This window comes from Callospermophilus lateralis, chromosome 7 (assembly GCF_048772815.1).
Source record: "Callospermophilus lateralis isolate mCalLat2 chromosome 7, mCalLat2.hap1, whole genome shotgun sequence".
Taxonomy (NCBI): Eukaryota; Metazoa; Chordata; class Mammalia; order Rodentia; family Sciuridae; genus Callospermophilus; species Callospermophilus lateralis.
The window spans coordinates 136639542-136645541 of record NC_135311.1 but is presented as its reverse complement, the minus strand read 5'-3'; positions in this window follow the sequence as shown (position 1 = coordinate 136645541).

Sequence of the window (6000 nt, the reverse complement as noted above, 5' to 3'; positions counted from 1 at the left end):
CTGTGATTCATGGCCCTTCACTGTAAAAGGCCAGACAGCAAATACAGTAGTTGCTCTGTATCTGCAGATTCTACACACTTGGATTGAATCAATCATGGATTAAAAAAAAAATAATTAGAAAAAAAATTGTGTCTATATTAAACATGTACATAATTTTCCTTGTCATTATTCCCTAAATAATACAGTGTAAAAACTATTTACATAGCATTTACATTATGTCAGGTATGATAAGTAATCTGGAGATGATTCAAAGTATACAGGAGCATCTGCATAGGTTATATGCAAATACTATGTGGCTTTATGAGGGATTTGAACATCCATAGATTTTGGTTTCTAAAAGGGGAGGTGTCCTGGACCCAATCCCCATGGACACAGACAGGCAGCTATATTTTTGGCTATGTACTGTGCAATTTCTGTTAAAAGTGCTTAATTCTGCAAATTCACAAAACGAATGGGGAAAAAAAAGCAATTATTAACTCTAGGAAAAAAAAAAAAAAAAAAAAAAAGTTGTACCAGAAAGGATACTTCACGGTTCAGTAGTGAATGAAATTTATGTGATCACAATAATGAAAACATTCACTGTATATTTAACCAAAAAAAAAAAAAAAGTGATAAGTATGATAAGGGGATAGAGGAAATAATGGAATATAAGCTAAAAATACTATTGGTCATAATACAAGATCAATAGATAGTTTCTAAAGTGGATGATATCCACTGCAATATCAAAATATTGCAGAATAGATTTATTATATAAAAGCATGTAGGTAAATCCACAAGAAACAACTAAAAGAATGGGTATCTCTGAAAGGAATATGGAGGGGTTGGAGAGTACAGGTTTATAAAATTATTGGTGCTTTGTACTAATTGGCTTTTTACAAAATATATTTTAAAACCTTAAAGTCAAATAAGAGACACCTACCTTAATTTTAGCAGATCCCAGGTACTTCAACTAAAAATAAATTATGATGAGGTGCTGGGGCTGTAGCCCAGTGGCAGAGCACTTGCCTAGTATGTGTGAGGCACTGGGTTTGATCCTTAGCACCACATAAAAATAAATAAAGATATTGTGTCTACCTACAACTAAAAAATAAATGTTTTTTTTTTTTTTTAATAAAAATAAATAAATAAATCACGATGGAAAAAAAAAAAACTTACCTTGATATTATTTTACCTTTCAAAAATGGTTGTGATAAGGTGGGTGTGGTGGTGCACTCCTGTAATCCCAGTGGCTCTGGAGGCTAAGGAAGGAGGATCACAAGTTCAAAGCCAGTCTCAGCAACCTAGCAATGCCCTAAGCAACTTAGTGAGACCCTTTCTCAAAACAAAAAATAAAAAGGAATTGAGATGCATTCTATTGTCATGTATAACTAATTGGAACAATTAAATTAATTAATTAAAAAATAAACATAAAAAGGGTTGGGATATGGCTCAGTGGTTAAGTGCCCTGGGTCTAATCTCTGGTATAAAAAATTGTGGAAGGAATGAGAACATTTTAAGATTTCCCATCTTGTGCTGGGAACATAGCCCAGTGGTAATAAAGCACTTGCCTAGCATGTGTGAAACCCTAAGTTTAATCCCCAGTCATGCAAAAATAAATAAAATTTGTCAGCTGAGCATAGTGGCCCATGCCTGTAATCCCAATGGCTCAGGAGGATTGTAAATTCAAAGCCAGCCTCAACAAAAGCAAGGCACTAAGCAACTCAGTGAGACCCTGTCTCTAAACAAAATACAAAGTAGGGCTGGGGATGTGAATCAGTGGTTGAGTGCCCTGAGTTCAATCCCCAGTATCAAAAAAAAAAAAAAAGAAAAAGAAAAAGAAAAGAAAAAGAAAAAATTGCAAATTTGCAACTCTGAATGAAGTAACTGAATCAATGAAGAACCAGCAGTGGGTGTGAAAACCATCGGGTGAAAGGTCATAAGGAAGTGGCACATTGGTCCTGTGCCAATGTAGCATCCAGACAGTGCTTGTAAATTGCAAGAGGAGAACACACCCTTTCTGTGGTCAGGATCCTAACCAAGAGATCAACTTTGGCATCACTGAGAGTGAGATCACCAGGCACCACATGCCTCTTCTGGAGGCAAGGGGACCTCAGAGGCTCCAGCCTTGCAGAGTTCTGGCCATTATGTTTCACCTGAATCTGATCAAATCTTTAGATCTAACTTCCAGTGTACAGGAAAAATTAGGAATAGAGAAACAGGCTAAGTAAGACCACAAAAAGCCAATCAGAATGTGCCACATTCTGCAAACTTCTTGGCCAAATATCTTCAAAGAGCCAATATGTCAGATGTGGAAATCACCCTAGATTAAAAAAAAAAAAAAAAAAAAAAAAAAAAATGGCTAATAGGATGTAATTATCAGATTCAATATGCGAAATTTTATTGGATCCTTGTTCAAGAGAACAACTATGGAAGACATTTGGGAGAACAACTGTAGAAATTTGAATATGGACCAGATATTACATAATAGTATGTTCTTAAAAGAAGCAGACTGAAGTTTTGTGGTTGGATTTTTTTTTTTTTGGTACTGGGTATTGAACCTAGGGGCACTTTACTACTGAGCCACATCCTCAGCCATTTTTATTTTTTATTTTGAAACCTGATCTCACTAAATTGTTTAGAGCCTTGCTAAATTGCTGAGGCTGGCACTGAACTTGCAATTCTCCTGCCTCAGCCTCCCAAACTGCTGGGATTACTGGGTCCAGCCGCCAGGCAGCCAGGCTGAACTATTTAGAAATGGAATGTTGTGATGTCTGCTGCAACTTACTTTCAAATCATCCAGGAAAAAATAGTTACATAGATAAAAAATATATATTGTAAAATCTTAGCCACTGTTACATAGAAGTAGTAACTATGATAATGTTTATTGCTTCATTTTTTTTTTCATATGGCTGAAATAGTTAAAAATAAAAAGGTAGCTGGGAGCAGTGATGTATATCTGTAGTCCCAGATCCTTGAAAGCCTGAAGCAGGAAAATTATTTGAGCCCAGGAGTTCCAGGCCAGCCTGCTAAGCAGCACAGCAAGACTCTGCCTTAAAAAACAAAAAAAAAACAAAAAAAAAAAACAAAAAAAAAAAATACTGTGTGAGATGGCACATGCCTGTAATCTGCAATTCCAGTAATTTGGGAGGCTGAGTTAGGAGGATTTCAAATTTCAATCCAGCCTCAGCACCTTTGCAAGACTCTGTCTCAAAATAAAATTTAAAAGCGGCTGGGCCATATCAATGTTTATAGCAGCTCAATTCACAATAGCTAAACTATAAAAACAGCCTAGGTGCCCTTCAACAGATGAATGGTTAAAGAAAATATGGTGTATATATACACAATGGACTACTACTCAGCCATAAAGAGAAATGAAATTATGACATTTGCTCAAAGGCCAAATGTTCTCTCTGATATGCAGATGCTAACTCACAATAAGCAGAGGGTAGGGGGAAGAACAGAAATACTCTTTGGATTAGGCAAAGGGGAATGAAGAGAAGGGAGGGGGAACGGGAATAGAAAAGACAGTAGAATGAATTGGACATTACATTCCTACCTACATATATGAGTACTCGACCAATGTAATTCTACATCAACCAGAAAAATGGGAAGTTATACTCTATATGTGTATAATACATCAAAATACATTCTATTACAATGTATAGCTAATAAGAACAAAAAAAACTAAATAAAAAGGGCTGGTAATCTAGCTCACAGTAGAGTGAGCACCCCTGGATTCCATCCCCAGCGCTGCTAACAAAACAAAAAGCAAGGTCACAAAAGACAAAGACTGAGAAACTGCACCAAACTAAAAGAGTCACAATGAATGATCACAATGGTTCTTAGATTGGTCCTAGACAACAGAGAGAAATTCCTCAAAGGACACTTTTTTTTTTTTAGGAAAGAGAGTAACAAAATATGAAAATCATTGTCTATCAGAAAATGGTCTTAATGCCAGGAGCTATGGCACACACCTGTTATCCCAGTGACTTTAAGGCTGAGGCAGGAAGATTTGAGGCCAGCTTTAGCAATTTAAAGACCCTGTGTCAAAAACAAAAAACAATAAATAATAAAAAGGGCTGGGGGGCTGGGGATGTGGCTCAAGCGGTAGCGCGCTCGCCTGGCATGTGTTCGGCCCGGGTTTGATCCTCAGCACCACATACAAACAAAGATGTTGTGTCCGCTGATAACTAAAAAATAAATATTAAAATTCTCTCTCTCTTTCTCTCCCCCTCTCTCTTAAAAAAAAAAAGGGGGGGGGCTGGGGATGTAGCTCAGTGGTGAAGTGCCCTGTGTTTGATCTCTAGTATCCCACCCCCACACACACACACAAAATAGAATTAATGTTATAACTCCTGAATTTGATAACTGTCCTAAGATTATTTAAGAGAATGTCTGTCCTTAGGAAATGCAAGTTGAAGTATTTAAGGGTAGAGAAGAATGAGACCTGCCACTAATCCTCAAATAAATAAGTAAATATATAATCTTGTATGTCTAGAGAGTGAGAAAGAAAAAGCAAATGTGATCATATATAATCAGTTGGTGAATCTGGATGAAGGATACATAGGAATTCTTTGAAGTATTTTTGCAGCTCTATATTTTAAATTCTTTCAAGGTAAATAAATTTTAGAAAATGTTAAGTTAGACCTAGACCAGCTTCTAATTTGGGAAGGACCTGAGAACACAAGAAAATTTTTAATAAATCATATTTAATAAAGTTACCTTTATTTATTTAAAAAAGATGTTTAAATATGAAAGTTATGGGGCCTGGGTTGTGGTTCAGTGGCAGCGCACTTGCCTAGCACACGTAAGGCACTCGGTTCGATTCTCAGCACCATATACAAATAAATAAAACAATTAAAAAATATTTTTTAAAACATGAATTTAGGGGCTGGGATTGTGGCTCAGCAGTACAGCGCTAGCCTAGCAGGAGCGGGACCCGGGTTTGATCCTCAGCACCACATAAAAAATAAAGGCATTGTGTTGTGTCCATCCACACCCAAATAAATAAATAAATAAATATTTTAAAAAATGAACTCTATTATTAATCATTTATTTAGAGCAGGGTCTCATGTTGGCCAGGCTGGCCATTCCCTTGCCATCCTTCTGCCTCAACCTTCCGAGGAGCTGGGACTACAGGGGTGTGCCACCACACCAGCTTAAATTACCCTTATTTGAATGGCTCCATTACCTTTGCATTTCTTTTAGTTTTAGGAACGCACATAGAGCTCCCTCCTGTTCGCTTCATGGAACTGACCGAACTGGACAATCTGGGGAGGTGCTGAAGACGGGAGGCATCCCAGAGACTGGACTGCACATGGGGGCCTTTTCTTAGACATGCGAGTCTCTTTCCAGTGCCTTCTTTCCAGTGAGATTCCTTATCCCCAGGCTGGAAACCAGCTCCCCAGGGAGCTATTGGGGAACCCCTCAGCCCTCCGCATCTGTCCAGCACCCAAGCTCCATGCCTCCTGATACTGTTTCCCAATTATTGTCTCTTGGGCTCCCTACCTGTGCCCACCCCCATGTGGATTATGTCCAGGCAAAGGCTGGCTGTCAATTCTGCTGTGTACCTTTTGCAGAGTGCTGATAAGGTGTAAAAGTTCAGTAAACCCTTTCTGATTCCTTTATGAAGGCTCAGAAGAGACGAGGTGGGGATGAACAGATACTTTCTGCTCCCTAATAATATGCAGGCTTAATGTGTAAGGGTTACAAACAAACAAGCAAACCTGGAGAACTTAAAAAACACTACATTTCAAATCACTTTCCACAACTGGTGCTGTGGCTTCAAGCTGAAACTGCAGATGAACTCAGACAGGAGTGGGAGGCTCTGTGGTCCAGCCTCCCTTTGGTCTCATTCTCTTCCTGGCTGAGTCATTTGCCTTCTTCCAGACGGTGCTTGCTGGTCCTCCCAACTTGCCTGTAAACTTCTGGGGAGAAAGGACAGAGCTGTATCGCTCTGTTCCTGTGTAATCTTTCCTTCACTTCTGCACACTCAGCCTCCTTCACTCGTAGCCGCCATCC